The sequence below is a fragment of the Ranitomeya imitator genome, chromosome 8, assembly GCF_032444005.1.
Source record: "Ranitomeya imitator isolate aRanImi1 chromosome 8, aRanImi1.pri, whole genome shotgun sequence".
In the NCBI taxonomy this organism is placed as follows: Eukaryota; Metazoa; Chordata; class Amphibia; order Anura; family Dendrobatidae; genus Ranitomeya; species Ranitomeya imitator.
Window position 1 is genome coordinate 181,426,476 of NC_091289.1, and position 21,259 is coordinate 181,447,734.

Below are 21,259 nucleotides of genomic sequence, written 5' to 3' on the forward strand. Positions count from 1 at the left end.
CAATATCCATTGCACAATCCAGAACCTTTCATAAAACATCAGTTGACAGATAACTAGATAGATGATTGATAGAGACAAAGGGAGAGCGCGAGACTTAGTTAAAATGACAGATTTCTAGAACACATACAGGTCCTTCTCAAAAAATTAGCATATAGTGTTAAATTTCATTATTTACCATAATGTAATGATTACAATTAAACTTTCATATATTATAGATTCATTATCCACCAACTGAAATTTGTCAGGTCTTTTATTGTTTTAATACTGATGATTTTGGCATACAACTCCTGATAACCCAAAAAACCTGTCTCAATAAATTAGCATATTTCACCCATCCAATCAAATAAAAGTGTTTTTTAATAACAAAAAAAACCATCAAATAATAATGTTCAGTTATGCACTCAATACTTGGTCGGGAATCCTTTGGCAGAAATGACTGCTTCAATGCGGCGTGGCATGGAGGCAATCAGCCTGTGACACTGCTGAGATGTTATGGAGGCCCAGGATGCTTCAATAGCGGCCTTAAAGGGAACCTGTCACCTGAATTTGGCGGGACTGGTTTTGGGTCATATGGGCGGAGTTTTCGGGTTTTTGATTCACCCTTTCCTTACCCGCTGGCTGCATGCTGGCTGCAATATTGGATTGAAGTTCATTCTCTGTCCTCCATAGTACACGCCTGCACAAGGCAAGATTGCTTTGCGCAGGCGTGTACTATGGAGGACAAAGAATGAACTTCAATCCAATATTGCAGCCAGCATGCAGCCAGCGGGTAAGGAAAGGGTGAATCAAACACCTGAAAACTCCGCCCATATGACCCAAAACCAGTCCCGCCAAATTCAGGTGACAGAGTCCCTTTAAGCTCATCCAGAGTGTTGGGTCTTGCGTCTCTCAACTTTCTCTCCACAATATCCCACAGATTCTCTATGGGGTTCAGGTCAGGAGAGTTGGCAGGCCAATTGAGCACAGTAATACCATGGTCAGTAAACCATTTACCAGTGGTTTTGGCACTGTGAGCAGGTGCCAGGTCGTGCTGAAAAATGAAATCTTCATCTCCATAAAGCATTTCAGCTGATGGAAGCATGAAGTGCTCCAAAATCTCCTGATAGCTAGCTGCATTGACCCTGCCCTTGATGAAACACAGTGGACCAACACCAGCAGCTGACATGGCACCCCACACCATCACTGACTGTGGGTACTTGACACTGGACTTCAGGCATTTTGGCATTTCCTTCTCCCCAGTCTTCCTCCAGACTCTGGCACCTTGATTTCCGAATGACATGCAAAATTTGCTTTCATCAGAAAAAAGTACTTGGGACCACTTAACAACAGTCCAGTGCTGCTTCTCTGTAGCCCAGGTCAGGCGCCTCTGCCGCTGTTTATGGTTCAAAAGTGGCTTTACCTGGGGAATGCGGCACCTGTAGCCCATTTCCTGCACACGCCTGTGCACGGTGGCTCTGGATGTTTCCACACCAGACTCAGTCCACTGCTTCCTCAGGTTCCCCAAGGTCTGGAATCGGTCCTTCTCCACAATCTTCCTCAGGGTCCGGTCTCCTCTTCTCGTTGTACAGCGTTTTCTGCCACATTGTTTCCTTCCAACAGACTTACCATTGAGGTGCCTTGATACAGCACTCTGGGAACAGCCTATTTGTTGAGAAATTTCTTTCTGGGTCTTACCCTCTTGCTTGAGGGTGTCAATGATGGCCTTCTTGACATCTGTCAGGTCGCTAGTCTTAAGGCCCCGTCACACATAGCGAGATCGCTAGCGAGATCGCTGCTGAGTCACAAGTTTTGTGACGCAACAGCGATCTCAGTAGCGATCTCGCTATGTGTGACACGTACCAGCGATCAGGCCCCTGCTGTGAGATCGCTGGTCGTGTCGGAATGGCCTGGGCCATTTTTTGATCGTTGAGGTCCCGCTGACATCGCTGAATCGGCGTGTGTGACGCCGATTCAGCGATGTCTTCGCTGGTAACCAGGGTAAACATCGGGTAACTAAGCGCAGGGCGGCGCTTAGTAACCCGATGTTTACCCTGGTTACCATCCTAAAAGTAAAAAAACAAACGCTACATACTTACCTATCGCTGTCTGTCCTCGGCGCTTTGCTTCTCTGGTCTGGCTGTGAGCGCCGGTCAGCCGGAAAGCAGAGCGGTGACGTCACCGCTCTGCTTTCCGGCCGCTGTGCTCACAGCCAGACCAGAGAAGCAGAGCGCCGAGGACAGACAGCGATAGGTAAGTATGTAGCGTTTGTTTTTTTTTACTTTAACGATGGTAACCAGGGTAAACATCGGGTTACTAAGCGCGGCCCTGCGCTTAGTTACCCGATGTTTACCCTGGTTACCGGGGACCTCGGGATCGTTGGTCGCTGGAGAGCGGTCTGTGTGACAGCTCTCCAGCGACGCTGCAGCGATCCGGATCGTTGTCGGTATCGCTGCAGCGTCGCTATGTGTGACGGGGCCTTTACCCATGATGGGGGTTTTGAGTAATGAACCAGGCAGGGAGTTTATAAAAGCCTCAGGTATCTTTTGCATGTGTTTAGAGTTAATTAGTTGATTCAGAAGATTAGGGTAATAGGTCGTTTAGAGAACCTTTTCTTGATATGCTAATTTATTGAGACAGGTTTTTTGGGTTATCAGGAGTTGTATGCCAAAATCATCAGTATTAAAACAATAAAAGACCTGACAAATTTCAGTTGGTGGATAATGAATCTATAATATATGAAAGTTTAATTGTAATCATTACATTATGGTAAATAATGAAATTTAACACTATATGCTAATTTTTTGAGAAGGACCTGTAGATTGAAATAACACTATTCCACTTCACGTTGGGTCTCACAATATGTACTAGCTAAACACCAAAGATTGGAAAGCCAAAAAGACAGATTTAGACAATTTTTTGTAGAGCAATGGAACCTTGTAGTGATTAAAGGGAATCTGTCACCTCAAATTGGCGGGCTATGTAAATGCCCTGTGTCCTGTCCGATGGGCAGTGTTTCCTCTTCTATCCTCCACCCCATCCTTCCCCGCTGTCTGCAATATTTTCTGGAATTTGATTAGGTGTCCTCTGTAGTTCACGCGTGCGCAACACAATCTTGCCTGGCGCACGCGCAGTATGCTTCGCCCATAACCAAACCAAATTCCTCAGTAAACAGCAGTCAAAAATCTTTAAGTGGGTTGTTTGGTGGAAATAAGTTATAAGATATCCATGGGATAGTGATAACTTGTTGATCGGTGGGGGGTTTGACTGCTGGGACCCGCACCCACTAGCAAAATGGAGCATTTTTACCCCATTTAGAATTTGGTGGCAGTGGATATGCTAGACCGCCACTCCTTTCATTCTCTATGAGGCTGCCGAGCGCCGCACTTGGCTTTTTCAGACAGCCCTATAATGAATGGAATGGTGGCTGGGCATGAGTAATGCCATTCCGTTCCGCTCTAATAGGGATACAAGTGCTCCATAGATGTGAAATAATAAAAAAAATATGCTTTTATGTAATAAATGTAAATGCTTTAATAATGATCCGTCAAATGTACAAAAAACTAAATACTTGTCTCTTGTGCTTCTACTGCTGGCCTAGGAAAATAAAGTTACTATTGGTGTAACAATTAGAGCTAAAGGACAATTTTCTTAGTTTACTTGCAAATTTGCAACCATTTAATTAGAATGTGACCGTTTCTGGCACCTCAATGGCTGCGCTACAGTATCTTGTCTTATTCTCATTCCGCTCATGTCACAGCCCATCGTTCTGTTCCTATGTATCTGCCCTGTTCCTGACCTTTCTGGCTGGGGTGCAAAAATCCACACGGAATCCATGCTAAATGTATTTTTTGCTTGAAGCGTACGATCATCCTAGCGCAATAGCCAGCCACACAAACTCATAAATCTTGTCAACGAAGATTGCTTGCCTGCCACTTCCAGCACATCATGGCTCACCTGAATGCAGTTTATCTTTGTTTTTCAGCTTGAATCCCTGAACACGAGGTTAATCACTGTGTATCCATGCTTGGGAAAGGCCAGAAGACGTATCCAATGGCACACACACTATCTATTTTCTCTCTCCAACTCTCCCTCTCTTTAATGGCCAAGCTTTTGCTCCAGTGAAAAAGAACGCAAATACAATTTTTGATAAAAAAAAGTCTTCAAAGCTTCAAGAAGCTGAGATCGGCTGCAATAATATCTGGTTCCTGTTATATATGAGCAGTCACAGGTAAATACAAAAGAGACAAGCTAAGACAAGTGGCTGTAATCTGTCCAGAAAATCCATCATTCCCAGACAACATAATTCAGGTTGTAGAGTGTCACAGACCTGTAAAAGAACAGAAGGGTGAAAACGGAGGCACCCATATGGCCTAAAAACTGCAACCTAAACCTTTAGGGTATGTGCACACGTTGCGGATTCTCTGCGGTGCAGAAACGCTGCAGATTCGCAATTGATTTACAGTACAATGTAAATCAATGAGAAAAAAAAATGCTGTGCACACTTTGCGGAAACGCTGCAGTTTAAAAGAAGTAGCATGTCACTTCTTTTTTGTGATTCTGCAGCGTTTTTGTACCCATTCCATTATAGAAAGCAGCAAATCCACAAGAAAACCGCAGCAAAAATGTACAAAAAATGTTGCGGAACTGCACAAAAAACGCGACAAATCCGCAGGTGCGTTTTCTGCCAGGAGAGGCAGAATCCGCACCAGAAATTCCTAAGCCTAATCCGCAAAGTGTGCACACAGCCTTACTATGTTGTATTAGCTTTGTTTATGAGTATAATATGGAATTTGTCAGATCGCACTCGGACAACAAATATGCTCATCTGCATCTGCCCTAATAGCAACTTATGTTTGCTCCTTAACCCCTTCCCGAACTGTGACACAGCGTACGCGTCATGAAAGTCGGTGCCAATCCGACCTGTGACGCATATGCTGTGTCACAGAAAGATCGCGTCCCTGCAGATCGGGTGAAAGGGTTAACTCCCATTTCACCCGATCTGCAGGGACAGGGGGAGTGGTAGTTTAGCCCAGGGGGGGTGGCTTCACCCCCCCGTGGCTACGATCGCTCTGATTGGCTGTTGAAAGTGAAACTGCCAATCAGAGCGATTTGTAATATTTCACCTAAAAAACTGGTGAAATATTACAATCCAGCCATGGCCGATGCTGCAATATCATCGGCCATGGCTGGAAACACTTATGTGCCCCCCCCAGTCCACCGATCGCCCCCCCAGCCCCCCGATCTGTGGTCCGCTCCCCTCCGTCCTGTGCTCCGCTCCCCCGTCCTCCTGTCCGTTCCCCCGTGCTCCAATCACACCCCCGTGCTCCAATCAAACCCCCCCGCACTCCGATCCCCCACAGCACAGCGATCCCCCCCGTGCTCCGATCCACCCCCCCGCACAGCAATCCCCCACCCCGTGCTCCAATCCCCCAACCCCGTGTTTCGATCCACCCTCCGTGCGCCAATCCACCCCCCGTGTTCCGATCCACCCCCCCCGTGTTCCGATCCACCCCCCCATGCTCCGACGCCCCCCCCCCCCCCCCCCGTGCCCTGATCTCCCCCCCTTATACTTACCTAGCCTCCCGGGGTCCGTCCGTCTTCTTTGCTGGGCGCCGCCATCTTCCAAAATGGCGGGCGCATGTGCAGTGCGCCCGCCGAATCTGCCGGCCGGCAGATTCGTTCCAAAGTGAGTTTTGATCACTGAGATATAACCTATCTCAGTGATCAAAATAAAAAAAATAGTAAATGACCCCCCCCCCCCCCCCTTTGTCACCCCCATAGGTAGGGACAATAAAAAAAATAAAGAATTTTTTTTTGTTCCACTAATGTTGGGGTAAGAACTAGGGTTAGGGGTAGGGTTAGGGGTAGGGTTAGGGGTAGGGTTAGGGTTAGGAATGTGCACACGTATTCTGGTCCTCTGCGGATTTTTCCGCAGAGGATTTGATAAATCCGCAGTGCTCAACCGCTGTGGATTTATCGCAGATTTACCGCGGTTTTTCTGCGCATTTCACTGCGGTTTTACAACTGCGATTTTCTATTGGAGCAGTTGTAAAACTGCTGCGGAATCCGCAGAAAGAAGTGACATGCTGCGGAATGTAAACCGCTGCGTTTCCGTGCAGTTTTTCCGCAGCATGTGTACAGCGATTTTTGTTTCCCATAGGTTTACATTGAACTGTAAACTCATGGGAAACTGCTGCGGATCCGCAGCGTTTTCCGCAGCGTGTGCACATACCTTTAGAATTAGGCTATGTGCACACGGTGCGGATTTGGCTGCGGATCCACAGCAGTGTTCCATCAGGTTTACAGTACCATGTAAACATATGGAAAACCAAATCCGCTGTGCCCATGGTGCGGAAAATACCGAGCGGAAACGCTGCGTTGTATTTTCCGCAGCATGTCAATTCTTTGTGCGGATTCCGCAGCGTTTTACACCTGTTCCTCAATAGGAATCCGCAGGTGAAATCCGCACAAAAAACACTGGCAATCCGCGGTAAATCTGCAGGTAAAACGCAGTGCCTTTTACCCGCGGATTTTTCAAAAATGGTGCTGAAAAATCTCATACGAATCCGCAACGTGGGCACATAGCCTTAGGGTTAGGGTTGGGTTGGAATTAGGGTTGTGATTAGGGTTAGGGGTGTGTTGGGGTTAGGGTTGTGGTTAGGGGTGTGTTGGGGTTAGGGTTGTGATTAGGGTTACGGCTACAGTTGGGATAAGGGTTAGGGGTGTGTTGGAGTTAGAATTGAGGGGTTTCCACTGTTTAGGCACATCAGGGGGTCTCCAAACGCAACATGGCGCCACCATTGATTCCAGCCAATCTTGTATTCAAAAGGTCAAATGGTGCTCCCTCACTTCCGAGCCCCGACGTGCGCCCAAACAGTGGTTTACCCCCACATATGGGGTACCAGCATACTCAGGACAAACTGCGCAACAATTATTGGGGTCCAATTTCTCCTGTTACCCTTGATAAAATAAAAAATTGCTTGCTAAAACATCATTTTTGAGGAAAGAAAAATGATTTTTTATTTTCACGGCTCTGCGTTGTAAACGTCTGTGAAGCACTTGGGGGTTCAAAGTGCTCACCACATATCTAGATAAGTTCCTTTGGGGGTCTAGTTTCCAAAATGGGGTCACTTGTGGGGGGTTTCTACTGTTTAGGCACACCAGGGGCTCTGCAAACGCAACGTGACGCCCGCAGACCATTCCATCAAAGTCTGCATTTCAAAATTCACTACTTCCCTTCTGAGCCCCGATGTGTGCCCAAACAGTGGTTTACCCCCACACATGGGGTATCAGCATACTCAGGAGAAACTGGACAACAACTTTTGTGGTCCAATATCTCCTGTAACCCTTGGGAAAATAAAAAATTCTGGGCTAAAATATTATTTTTGAGGAAAGAAAACGTATTTATTATTTTGACGGCTCTGCATTATATACTTCTATGAAGCACTTGGGGGTTCAAAGTGCTCACCACACATCTAGATAAGTTCCTTTCGGGGTCTAGTTTCCAAAATGGGGTCAGTTGTGGGGGGTTTCTACTGTTTAGCCACATCAGGGGCTCTGCAAACGCAACGTGACGCCCGCAGAGCATTCCATCAAAGTCTGCATTTCAAAACGTCACTACTTCACTTCCGAGCCCCAGCATGTGCCTAAACAGTGGTTTACCCCCACATATGGGGTATCAGCGTACTCAGGAGAAACTGGACAACAACTTTTGGGGTCAAATTTGTCCTGTTACCCTTGGGAAAATAAAAAATTGCGGGCTAAAAAATCATTTTTGAGAAAAGAATTTTTTTTTTTTTTTCATGGCTCTGCGTTATAAACTTCTGTGAAGCACTTGAGGGTTCAAAGTGCTCACCACACATCTAGATTAGTTCCTTTGGGGGTCTAGTTTCCAAAATGGGGTCATTTGTGGGGGATCTCCAATGTTTAGGCACACAGGGGCTCTCCAAACGCGACATGGTGTCCGCTAATGATTGGAGCTAATTTTTCATTTAAAAAGCCAAATAGCGTGCCTTCCCTTCTGAGCCCTGCCGTGCGCCCAAACAGTGGTTTACCCCCACATATGGGGTATCTTCGTACTCAGGACAAACTGGACAACAACATTTGTGGTCCAATTTCTCCTATTACCATTGGCAAAATAGGAAATTCCAGGCTAAAAAATCATTTTTGAGAAAAGAAAAATTATTTTTGATTTTCATGGCTCTGCATTATAAACTTCTGTGAAGCACCTGGGGGTTTAAAGTGCTCAGTATGCATCTAGATAAGTTCGTTGGGGGGTCTAGTTTCCAAAATGGGGTCACTTGTGGGGGAGCTCCAATGTTTAGGCACACAGGGGCTCTCCAAACGCGACATGGTGTCCGCTAACAATTGGAGCTAATTTTCCATTCAAAAAGCGCGCCTTCCCTTCCGAGCCCTGCCGTGTGCCCAAACAGTGGTTTACCCCCACATATGAGGTATCGGCGTACTCGGGAGAAATTGCTCAACAAATTTTAGGATCCATTTTATCATATTGCCCATGTGAAAATGAAAAAATTGAGGCGAAAAGAAATTTTTTGTGAAAAAAAAGTACTTTTTCAATTTTACGGATCAATTTGTGAAGCACCTGGGGGTTTAAAGGGCTCACTAGGCATCTAGATAAGTTCCTTAGGGGGTCCAGTTTCCAAAATGGGGTCACTTGTGGGGGAGCTCCAATGTTTAGGCACACAGGGGCTCTCCAAACGTAACATGGTGTCCGCTAAAGAGTGCAGCCAATTTTTCATTCAAAAAGTCAAATGGCGCTCCTTCCCTTCCAAGCCCTGCCGTGCGCCCAAACAGTGGTTTACCCCTACATATGCAGTATCAGCGTACTCAGGACAAATTGGACAACAACTTTCGTTGTTCAGTTTCTCCTTTTACCATTGGGAAAATAAAAAAATTGTTGCTGAAAAATCATTTTTGTGACTAAAAAGTTAAATGTTCATTTTTTCCTTCCATGTTGCTTCTGCTGCTGTGAAGCACCTGAAGGGTTAATAAACTTCTTGAATGTGGTTTTGTGCACCTTGAGGGGTGCAGTTTTTAGAATGGTGTCACTTTTGGGTATTTTCAGCCATATAGACCCCTCAAACTGACTTCAAATGTGAGGTGGTCCCTCAAAAAAATGGTTTTGTAAATTTCGTTGTAAAAATGAGAAATCGCTGGTCAAATTTTAACCCTTATAACTTCCTAGCAAAAAAAAATTTTGTTTCCAAAATTGTGCTGATGTAAAGTATACATGTGGGAAATGTTATTTATTAACTACTTTGTGTCACAAAACGCTCTGGTTTAACAGAATAAAAATTAAAAATGTGAAAATTGCGAAATTTTCAAAATTTTCGCCAAATTTCCGTTTTTATCACAAATAAACACAGAATTTATTGACCTAAATTTACCACTAACACGAAGCCCAATATGTCACGAAAAAACAGTCTCAGAACCGCTAGGATCCATTGAAGCGTTCCTGAGTTATTACCTCATAAAGGGACACTGGTCAGAATTGCAAAAATCGGCAAGGTCTTTAAGGTCAAAATAGGCTGGGTCATGAAGGGGTTAAAGGGAATCTGTCACCCCAAAAATGGCCTATAAACTAAGGCCACCGCCATCAGGGGCTTATCTACAGCATTCTGGAATGCTGTAGGTAAGCCCCCAATGTATCCTGAAAGATAAGAAAAACAGGTTAGATTATACTCACCCAGGGGCGGTCCCGCTGTGGTGCGGTCCGATCCGATGGGCGTCGCGGTCCGTGTCCAGCACCTCACATCTTCATACAATGACATCCTCTTCTTGTCTTATTGCTCCTGCGCAGGCGTACTGTCTGCCCTGTTGAGGGCAGAGCAAAGTACTGCAGTGCGCAGGCTCCGGGAAAGGTCAGGGAGATCCAGCGCCTGCGCACTGCAGTACTCCTTTCAGAAGTGCGGAAAGTACAGCCTGGCCCAAACTAAAATGCCTCATATATGCTTTATGTTTATGAGGCTGTCAGGTTTGGGATAGGAGACCCATGGCCAGTCTGCACATCATGATACGTACATTTAGAACAATGTTTCACTGATAGCTTAAAATGGCGCTACATTTTTGCACAATGGCGCTACATTTTTGCACAATTTTACTCCATTGCTCTGCTGGAGCACAAAATCTGTCAAAATTATATTTTTGCACAGTTGAAGACTAATGTGGGACATTTTAAAGGATTATCCTACTTTTAGTTTTTTTTTAAAAAGACCCTTGATTTTTACACAAAATTCAACTCGAATGTGCTACTTTGAAGAATTTGGTACAAAATATGCCAACGAATATCAGAAGAAGAAAAATAATGACCATAGTTCTGAAAGGGACAGCTATTAAGCATGCACCATATGTATCATATTTTATCATACTAATGTATTTAGCTGTCATGTTTGTAGTGTTTTCATGTCTTCAGGCATTTTATGTTATTTCTTCCCTACAATTATATGGTCACAGGTAAAAGGGTAAGTTGTTTTCACTATTGTTCGCATAAATTCAGTTATTTTTCAGAAAAGCGTTGTCTCGTGTGCTATTCTTTCATCAAAAAAACATAAGTTAAAAGTCAAAAGGGAGCCTTAAAGGGGTATTCCCATCTCAATATGTAGTAGGTGTAAAAATAATAATAATAATAATATCAAATATCTCCAACTAGAAATGTATTATAAGGTAAATCTTTTGATTTGCTATGTCTTTCCTCTTGTGCAGGCTTTGCAGGACCTTAGTTATCCATGGTTATGTCCACTGATGAAGTGACAGTTAGTTGCTAATGGTCCTAACCAAGGATACCCAAGGTCCTGCAATGCATGCACATGAGGAAAGACACATAGCGAATAGTGATGAGCGGGTATACTTGTTACTCGAGATTTCCCGAGCATGCGTGAATACATGTGGGGATTTCCTGACAAATAGGCAACCCCCACATGTACTCAGGCTGGCTAGCAGCCGCAAATCATGCAGCTACGGCGACAGAAAAGAAATCTCCGAGCACATCCCAATACTCGTAGATCACTGTACTACATTTCTAATTGGAAGTATTTGCTAAGATTTTTATTACACCTACAACATAGGATTTTGGAGTTGGGAATACCCCTTTAATGACTTGTTACAAAACAGATCCCTCATAACTTTGGTCATTCTAGAAACTATCTACAAGCTTAGTATGTGGAAAGTCACCATTTATGCTCTTTAACAGCTGATTGCAGAGTTAACAAGGGTGGCAAAATTTATTCATAATGTGCCTCTATGCAAGATCACCTCCCCTTCTTACCCAATTTTTCATTTTCTCAATTTTTTCAATATTTTGCACTTTTCTATTGAAGGCGACAATTTAAGGGACAGTCAGTCAATGTGTTTTGAAAGTGACCTAGCTCAGTAGCATATTCTGCAGTTATGCTACCAAACAGACAATACAGCATAATCTGGACGTCATACTGTTACAATTTAATCAGGTAGCATTGAACTGTTGAAAAGAATGAGCTGATACGGCTCTACGTGTGTTAGCTGGGGCACGTTTGTTTCCGCACAGAAAGTTTCACAGACACAATTTAATTAAGGTTTTTTTTCAGGGACTACTCTGAAATACGGTGAACACCGGAGAGCTGCTGTGTATATGAGAAGGGGCTTGGGAAATTAATTTGTAGAAGAACATAAAGAAAAAAAAAATGGGTAAAATGAATGGGAACTGACACTTGAAAGTAATTAAAGTTCCCCGTAACACTGCAGCTCCGATCACCATTCTCCCAACTACACACCAGCCACAACGATAAGTAAATGTTAACCTGTTCGGCCCCAGTGATCAATCTGGAAAAAAAAACGTAGAGACTCAGCCTAAAATACATACATATGTTGTGCACCTGCACTAGGTAGCATCAGGTTTTCGTCCACATCCCATAGCTTTACCTGTTGGTGACTGGACCAAAAACTGACTTATTAAAAGAAATCTGTCAGTAGGATCAATCCTCCTAAGTCGTCTATATTATGTAGGTCATAGGAAGCTGGATAAAATGATACCTTGGTATCTTTGATCCCATATCTTATTTCAGATACATTTGTCTAAATAAGTAAATGAGCTTGTCACACAGCATTTATTCTTAATCAGGCCAGACATATTTTTCATTAGGACAGGAGACAGACTGTTCATATGAGTCGGAACGTTGACTCTTGTTGTACATTGAAAAAACACAAAATTGAGCTTAACTTAAGTTGGTATACATGCAGAGGTAAAACGCATGTTAAAAATGGCCACAAAACATAAAACCTACAAGAGAAAAAAGTAAATGAAAACCCTGAAAAAACTAAGTAAAAAAAGCAAAAATGCATTTAAATAACACAGAGTTTTTAGTAATACTGTTTTTTGATCAAAAAATAGCACAAAAGCCATCCCACCTCGTCACGGTAACTCTGATCGGGACAGTCCTAAACTATCTAATATTAAAACCTTACCATGTGTCAATGTGGACCTCAGTGTGAATAAGGGTTTTCATTTACTTTTTTCTCTTGTAGGTTTTATGTTTTGTGGCCATTTTTAACATGCGTTTTACCTCGGCATGTATGCCAACTTAAGTTAAGCTCAATTTTGTGTTTTTTTTTTTCTGTGTATTGTTGCATTCTGTGCAATCCGGGGTGTGGCCTCCCTGTTTCTGAGCTAAAAACTATATAAGGGTATGTTCACACGTTCCTGATTTCCATCCTTTTTTTTCAGGACTGTTTTTTAAAAAACTGCAGCTCTTGGCAGAAAACGCAGGTCCTTTTTTTGTCCTTTTTTGATGCGTTTTTTTGATGCGTTTTTTGATCCTTTTTTTGATCCTTTTTTTATGCAGTTTTCTATGCAGAGTCTGTGTGCTTTCTAGGAAGTTTTTTAGGGTTAAAATGGCTGAAAATACCCTAACCCTACCCCTAACCCTACCCCTAACCCTACCCCTAACCCTACCCCTAACCCTACCCCTAACCCTATTCTAACCTTAGTGGAAAAAAAAATTCTTAATTTTTTTTTATTGTCCCTACCTATGGGGGTGACAAAGGGGGGGGGGGGTGTCATTTACTATTTTTTTTTATTTTGATCACTGAGATAGATTATATCTCAGTGATCAAAATGCACTTTGGAACGAATCTGCCGGATAACAGATTCGGCGGGCGCACTGCGCATGCGCCCGCCATTTTGCAAGATGGCGGCGCCCAGGGAGAAGACGGCCGGATGGACACCGGGACGCCGGGTAAGTATAAGGGGGGAGATTAGGGCACCGGGGGGGCATCGGAGCACTGGGGGGGCATCGGAGCACGGGGCGGTGGGATTGGAGCACGGGGGGCGGGATCGGAGCACGGGGGGGCAGCCACACTCCGCCCACGCACTTCCGCCCGCTTCCCCGCACTTCCTGCTGCAGCGGTTCTGCACCACAAACCGCAGTAAAACCCGCAGATATTTTTTTCATCTGCGGGTTTTACTGCGGGTTTGACCTCACAATGGAGGTCTATGGGTGCAGAACCGCTGCGGCTCCGAAAAAAGAAGTGACATGGTACTTCTTTTTTCCCGCAGCTATTCAGCGCGGCTTTTTTTTTTATTTTCCGCATTGTGGGCACAGCAGTTCCTGTTTTCCATAGGGTACAATGTAATGTACCCTGCATGGAAAACAGCTGCGGACCCGCAGCGGGAAAATCGCGGCAATTCCGCATGAAAAAAAGGATCGTGTGAACATGGCCTAAGGCTTCCCTAGTCTAGTGTTTCACTGTTTGGGCGCAGTCCTTTCATCTGCCCTTATTCACACTGAGGTCCACATTGACACATGGTAAGGTTTTAATATTAGATAGTTTAGGACTGTCCCGATCAGAGTTACCGTGACGAGGTGGGATGGCTTTTGTGCTCTTTTTTGATCAAAAAACAGTATTACTAAAAACTCTGTGTTATTTAAATGCATTTTTGCTTTTTTCAGGGTTTTCATTTACTTTTTTCTCTTGTAGGTTTCTTGTTGTACATTGATTTGATGTTTGTGAATTGTTAAATGGCTCCTGTTTACCTAGTATATCAGCTCCTACAGTTTATTGTGCTTCTATCCTTGTAGGACAGGGATGCAAGGTCATTGAACAATCGATGTTTGCTAATATGTTGATTACCAATTGTATAAGTCCATGTAGATTGTTGGCCTGCAAACAGTGAAGGACAAACCAAATACTCAAACAATGAGAGTTTACCTCATCCCACCATCCCCCTGACCTGTGGATGATGGCCTGAAGGACAGATGTTGGTAGAAAAAGGGACCTTTTATCCTTCTGCAAAGGGACTCTACAGAACAACAGCCAGGACACCATGGCTTAAACCGGAGGGATACAGAAAGTCAGCTTAAGGGACCACAGGCTCAGCTGAAGGAATACAGATCCGATCTATTGGCCATCACTGAACCCATGGAGACATTTGGAGAAGCTAAGTTGGGACCATCCGGTCACCTGTCTGTTGATGGTTCAACAAAGTATTACCACTCTGTTTTACCCTCACCCTGTGTTGTATGAGTAGCATTATGCCCACGGGAAAGGAGAGCGGGTGTTCAGTTCGATGACCCCTGGTCCATGCGGTCTTTCTAAAGACAGCCCGATCAGCAAACGAGAGCACCCACTGACCCTTGTGTTTCCACAGAGCTATGAAGATCTATTTTAAAAGAAAATACACATTACCAGTGTGAAACATGTAATAACTGAACGTCTGCTCTCCTGATCTACATGTCTCACACAAGTAACACCTCTTTTACATTTAACATGAGCCCTGGAGGCCGATTCTCAGGGATATCTATGTATGGCCCATAGATCTTAACAGCTTATTTACATATTAAGAAAAATATAAATTTCTCTGGAATAAGAAATCAGATCACAGATATCAAAGTATCATTTTCGTTAGCTTCTTATGATCTACATGTCCATATAGACGGCTTAGCAGGGTTTATCCTACTGACAGATTCTCTTAACAGGTGAAAACTGCTTCAGTTTCAAGGTTATACTGTCAGCCATACTTTCACACGTTTTAAATTCATTAAACCTGGAATACGACTCTCATCAGAAAACTCCTGCCACTGTCTTATAGGACTTTATATAGGTGACTGCAATTAGCTGCACTAAATCTATGTGTCAAACAACAAAACTTAAAGCTCACTGCCACATCTCTGTGACTCATCATTACAAACAGATATTGGTGAGTTTGGCTGATATTAGTCTTGTGTGTATGGGGGAGCTTTAGAGTGGGCGCTCCCCCATACAAAATGAGACTAATGTCAGCCAAAATCGCCCATATTGACGGGTTTGAACGACAGTCTAAACAGTATGGGGGCCCAAATAATTGATCGTCGGAGGAATTAAGGATCTGATATGTCGGATTTCAACCTGCCGATCCTCTTGTTATCCCAGAGAGAACAGAGCCAAACAACCAAACAAGTGCCCCTGTGGTATGACTCTAAACACTGTAGCAAGATTTTTATTGATGTCTAAAGAAAATAAGGAAATCAAACAACTTCAATTACTTGAAGATCATATGCCACACCTCAAGTTGTAACCTTTATAATTATGACTCATATTATCCTCTATCTATTAAATAACTACAGGGAAATAGCAAGTAAACCAGTAAACCATGCATTAGGACTCAGCCCCAGACATCTGAACCAGAATGATATTGGCAAATGCAAAAGAGAGGGTGTGAGGCGCCTTGATGTTATAAACATGTCTTATGCTTGTCAACCTAAGAATGGAGTAGACGTGTGGCCTACTCAGTCCCCAAGAACGCACAAATACATAAAGATTTTTATTAAAGGCAAGCTAGTCATGTAAATCAGTTTAACTTAAACTTTATCCCAAAATTCCCAAAAGTAATTTGACCCTAAAAAGTATACATGAAAAAACAAGGATTTAGTATTGCAATGTTTTCAAGCTGAAAGTAGCAAGTCAGGAAGCTCAATACATTGCTTGGAAAAACGTGTCCACCCTTATCTACTGAAAGACTAGTTGTGTCATTACCCACGAAAAAAAACCCCCAAAGAGAACATAAATGAAGTTAAATGGCCTGACCCTGATTTAATGCTGTCGCAGATGGTAAAGTCAAGATCTAATGTTGTAACAGTGACATTAAAGTCTAAGCTCACACAGGGGAAGTTCACATGAACTCTCTATCTGTCCTGTGAACATCACATTGTGGCTCTTCACCACCTGTGCTTATAGCCGATGATCCTTAGAACCCCAGCTGAAGCGAGAATCCAGACTCACTTCCTGCTATGTAATTAAACTCTTGTGGCTTAGCTCTTTTGTATCAGCAGTATATTTTTATCATCCTTTCCGAACATGTTATTAACAAAAAAAAATTTAATAAAGGCTTGTAAAACGAACTCTGTGTGCAAGATAACTTTATTAATATATTTATTTCTGGGCTGCTGAATTGCAAATAATGTTAAAAATGTCTTCAGGTGCTGGAAGGAAAGTCTGTAAAAGTAGCAATTAGCATGTTTAGGAAAATGTTAAAAAGGAAACATGATAAAAAGGTCAAGTTGCTAAAAATACTTAGGTTTACCAAAAAGCAATAAGCATCATTTACAAACCAACTGATGCACTACAGCTTATAAATAAAAAACCTGCAATAGTGTGGATTCACCACAGATGCTACAAGCTTCGGTGTTTTACCAAGACCAAAGTCAGCACAGCCGTATACCAGGATATTTTAGAGCACTTCATGATTACCTCTGCAGACAAACTTTTTGGAGATGGAAATTTAATTCTGCAGCAGGACTTGGCCCCTGTCCACACTGCCAAAAGTACCAATACCTGCTTTACAAACAACAGAATCATTGCTTGATTGGCAGCAAACTCGCCTGACCTTAACCTCATAGATAATCTATGGGGTATTATAAAAAGGAAGATGACAGACACCAGACCCCACAATGCAGACAAGCTGAATGCTGCTATCAAACTCTCCGGAGCGATTATCTCTGTCAGTGTATCTCCGGCAGTTGGGTAGAGCAGTCACATCTTCCAATGTGACTGTTCTATACATGAGATCGCCGTGGGACACTCGGGATTATATGGACTACTGCAGACCAGTGAGTATATCGTAGTTTATTATTTTGGATTTTTTCTAGGAGACATGGGCATCGGGGATTAGGCGTTAGGTGAGTATAATGAGTTTTTAAATTTTTATTTGAATATGTATGTAATTATTTTACATGTGTTTTTTTGTTTAAGTGTAAGCACAGTTGTCGGCTGATGTGCTATGTCCCCGCTCCTGCCATCACTTATCAGTGACAGCAGACATAGGCTGATGGGAGGAGTAGTCTCATCAGTCCACGCCTGCTGACCTGCGGTAAGCGTTTTAACGCGGGTCACCACAGCAGGTCACAGTGCTCTGACCGACGGTCTTACTGGCATAAGGATTCCATAGCGTTTTTGGCCCATTTACGCAAATGAAAAAAACAGCAGCGAAAATGCATAAAAAATGCACCATGTGCACATAGCCTTAAAGTAAAGACCGAGCCATAGCACAACCAGAGAGCACCGTGTTCTAAGGAATCACATTTCCGTAATGAATTTATAGCTTTATAGAGTTGAAAGCAAAAACAACAGAAGGAGGAATCTCTGTTTTCCAAGTAACAGCCTTTGGAAAACCTTGCGTAGCACGATCTCCCGCTTAAAAGCTGGCAGTCCATGACAGCTCCCTTTCATAGGGCATCAAAGCTGACATTAGCATTTGCTCGAAAATAAGGAAAGGAAATAAAAAAAAAAGAATGCCTTTCTGCTTACTCAAAATCCATTTAAAACAGTATGAAAAAAAGACAATAACATTCAGGCATTTGAAGATAGAACAGCCCACACAAGACATTCTGAGTTCACTCAGCAATTATAAATTAAGGCAAACAGAGCTGATAATTATGTAATAAATTCCAAATCTCTGTAGCTGGGTTAGACCAAGCCTAAACACATTACTTACAACGTCTCTCACCAAAGCACTGGCAAGTTTCAATTACAGAATGGGGAGAACCGAAGCTGTTAAATGTAAAGAAACGCAACAATGTATCAGCATGGCAATCGGGGGCCAATAACCAATTACAGCTTACATGGTGCTGTGGAAATTTTAATATTATTCCACTTAAAAGCTGCTATGTGCAAATATAATGGCAATGGGAAATTCAATTTCTGTTCTCAGACACCGCTGGAGTTTAAGGCCATTCATACTCCTCAATTTACACATTTTATACATTTACCATTGCAGCATTCGACCACATAAACAGGTTAAATCTACAGGCCTGGAGCAATCAGGCTTTACTGAACTTCACACTGTCGGAAAAGATCAACAAAGCAACCACATCAAATATTCTCTCCTAAGTTTAGAAGCAGGATAGGAAAAAAAGTATTGCCTCCTTTCAACAGAGTAGTTGGTGAAGTTTTTTTGAACATATAGTGGACAGCGAGGAAAACAAACAACTGGATCAGTGACAAATCATCTGAACATTACACTTGAAGCAGGAGCCACCAGAATGAAGCTTTATCTTATCATGTGCTTTTCATGAGAAGACAATTATTCTTGAAAGAGTTGAAGTGAAAAGAAGAAAACGACTAGGACCAGCAACAAGATGTATGGAGACAATCAGAAAAATCATAAATACAGTGGAGAGAAGCTTGACAACTAAAGAAGAAGACAGGACATGCTGGATAAACAATGTATACATGGAAGTAAGCAGTCAAAACCATCATCACACAGAAGACTTAAAATAAAACATAAAAACATCAATTTGAAATAATTCTAATTATGTTTATTCATGTCTGTCATAGGGCAGCAAATACTAATTCTTGTGAGATAAAGGTGGAAATACAATGCTGCCTATATTGGTCAAATCATTCCTCAGCACATAGCATAATAAAAAAAATGGCTATTATTCTTTGGCATATGGCAAATGAATATTTTAAAACTTGAAAGTGGATTCTGTAATACATGGAGGTAGAATTGGCAACACTTAAATTTTGCAAACTATTTTCTCCTATCTGTTCTAACAACATACCATATATACTCGAGTATAAGCCGACCTGAGTATAAGCCGACCCCCCTAATTTTGCCACAAAAAACTGGAAAAACTTATTGACTCGAGTATAAACCTAGGGTGGGAAATGCAGCAGCTACTGGTAAATTTCAAAAATAAAAATAGATCCAAATAAAAGTAAAATTAATTGAGACATCAGTAGGTTAATTGCTTTTCAATATCCATATTGAATCAGGAGCCCCATATAATGCTCCATACAGTTCATGATGGGCCCCATAAGATGCTCCATACAAAATACACAACATATAATGCTCCATACAATAAATATGCCCTATATAATGCTGCACAAAGGTTAATAATGGCCCCATAACATGCTCCATACTAAAATATGCCCCATATAATGCTGCATAAAAGGTTAATGATGGCCCCATAAGATGCTCCATAGAATATTGTGCCCCATATGCTGCTCCATAAGGGTTGATGACCCCATATGAATAATATACCCCATATAACGCTGCTGTGATTAAAAAAGACATACCCATGTCTCGTTGCTAGGGGCCAGGTGCCGGTGTTGCCACTGGTTCAGGGCCCCGGCACTTGCAATATTCACCTGTCCATGTTCCACTACCACGTGCCACTGTGCTTTCCGGGTCTCTGCAGAGATGATTCAGGCAGAGGGCGCACAATAAACACGTCCTGAATGTCACAGCCAGAGGACGTGGAAGAAAGAGCCCGGCGGTGGAGCAGGGACAGGTTAATATCGCATGGCTCTCCTTCCCCAGCCATACTCACCCTCATGGCGCGGTCTCTGCTTCTCAGATGGTCTCTGGCGCCTGCAGCTCTTCCTGTGTTCAGTGATCATATGGTACCACTCATTAAAGTAATGAATATGCACGCCTATGGGAGTGGAGACGCGTCCATATTCATTACTTTAAGGAGCGGTACCACGTGACTGCTGAACACAGGAAGAGCTGCCGGCGCCAGAGATCATCTGAGAAGCATGAACGTGCAGAGAAGCGCCAGAAGGAGGTGAGTATGATGTGACAGCCGCTGGCTCCTGCCGCTCCCCCGCCGACCCCTGGGACAATGATTCGAGTATAAGCTGAGAGGGACACTTTCAGCCCCCAAAAATGGGCTGAAAATCTCAGCTTATACTCGAGTATATACAGTATGTATATTTATGCATGGCTATGTTTTGTTCAGTAAAAAACACAATTTCCCTTTTATGGATCAGTGAAGTGAGAAAATGCAATGGATTTAATGTGCTAGCTCTCGTGTTTTTTTCCCGTGTTGTTATATAATTCTACTGTTAAAGACTATTTTCATCATTTCCAATAATGGGGTTGTTTTAGTTTTTTTCCAAAAGCCAGCAGCCTAATGTTTAAACTCAGAGACTGGAAATTCTTAATTGTAAATTCAATTACTGCAATCTTTTGGGGTGTCTTTTGTAGATTTGACCTGGTTGGTGTTTTTTTTCTATAATAATAAGAGTATACTCTTATGTAGCATATTTTTATTAAAGGATGAAAAGGGGTTAGTGGACAGTTTCCATGCTTGCTGATGGTTTATGAGACATATATCTCAGGACTCAGAGATAACACAAAACATTTTACCTCCTGGGATATATGTCTTATTAACCATCAGCAAGAGCGAAAATATCCACTAACTCCTTTTCATCATTAAATGTCTTATGGTCACTTGCTGACTCATGGATCTGCTGCAGCTGATTTCTATATGACATGCTTTCTAAACAGGTTGAACAGGTGAATTTAATTTGATTATATCACTCATCATATCTATCAGATAAGACCCTATATTTGAGCTGATCTCTCTCCTACAGCTCTTTGATTGTAGCATATTTTATAGCCGACATATGTAAAGTGCAGCCTGCGGGCCACATATGATCCTTTGGCTTTTCCACTCAATCCCATGGGCTCAGACAGCCAAAAGGTTGGAAACAATGGTAAGCCGCAGCTCCTTGCCCAGCATTTCGATTTCACCAGAATCTGCATCCTCAGGATATCAGTGAATATAATGGTGGAACAGGTCTCTTCCACCATTCAGTCTGTGTGACCAAGTCTCCGGACAGCAAAGCTAACACATGCTGATCAAAATTTAAGTCCGCTTGTTCCACAGAACAATAACAGCACATAGGAATGATCAGAGTTAGGTAAGTAGTTCTTTAGTTTCTTTAGAAAGAAAAAAAAATAACAAAAATAAACGTTAGTTAATACTGTGACTGGGGGAAACCATATTGTATAGATGCTTCT

General features: G+C 42.7%; 1 protein-coding gene across 1 annotated transcript in view; it reads right to left on the reverse strand.

The window, feature by feature from the left end:
- PTPRF (protein tyrosine phosphatase receptor type F) overlaps window positions 1-21,259 on the reverse strand; it is a 1,072,658-nt gene that overhangs the window by 854,512 nt on the left and 196,887 nt on the right. The gene's annotated exons all lie outside the window — the stretch shown is intronic.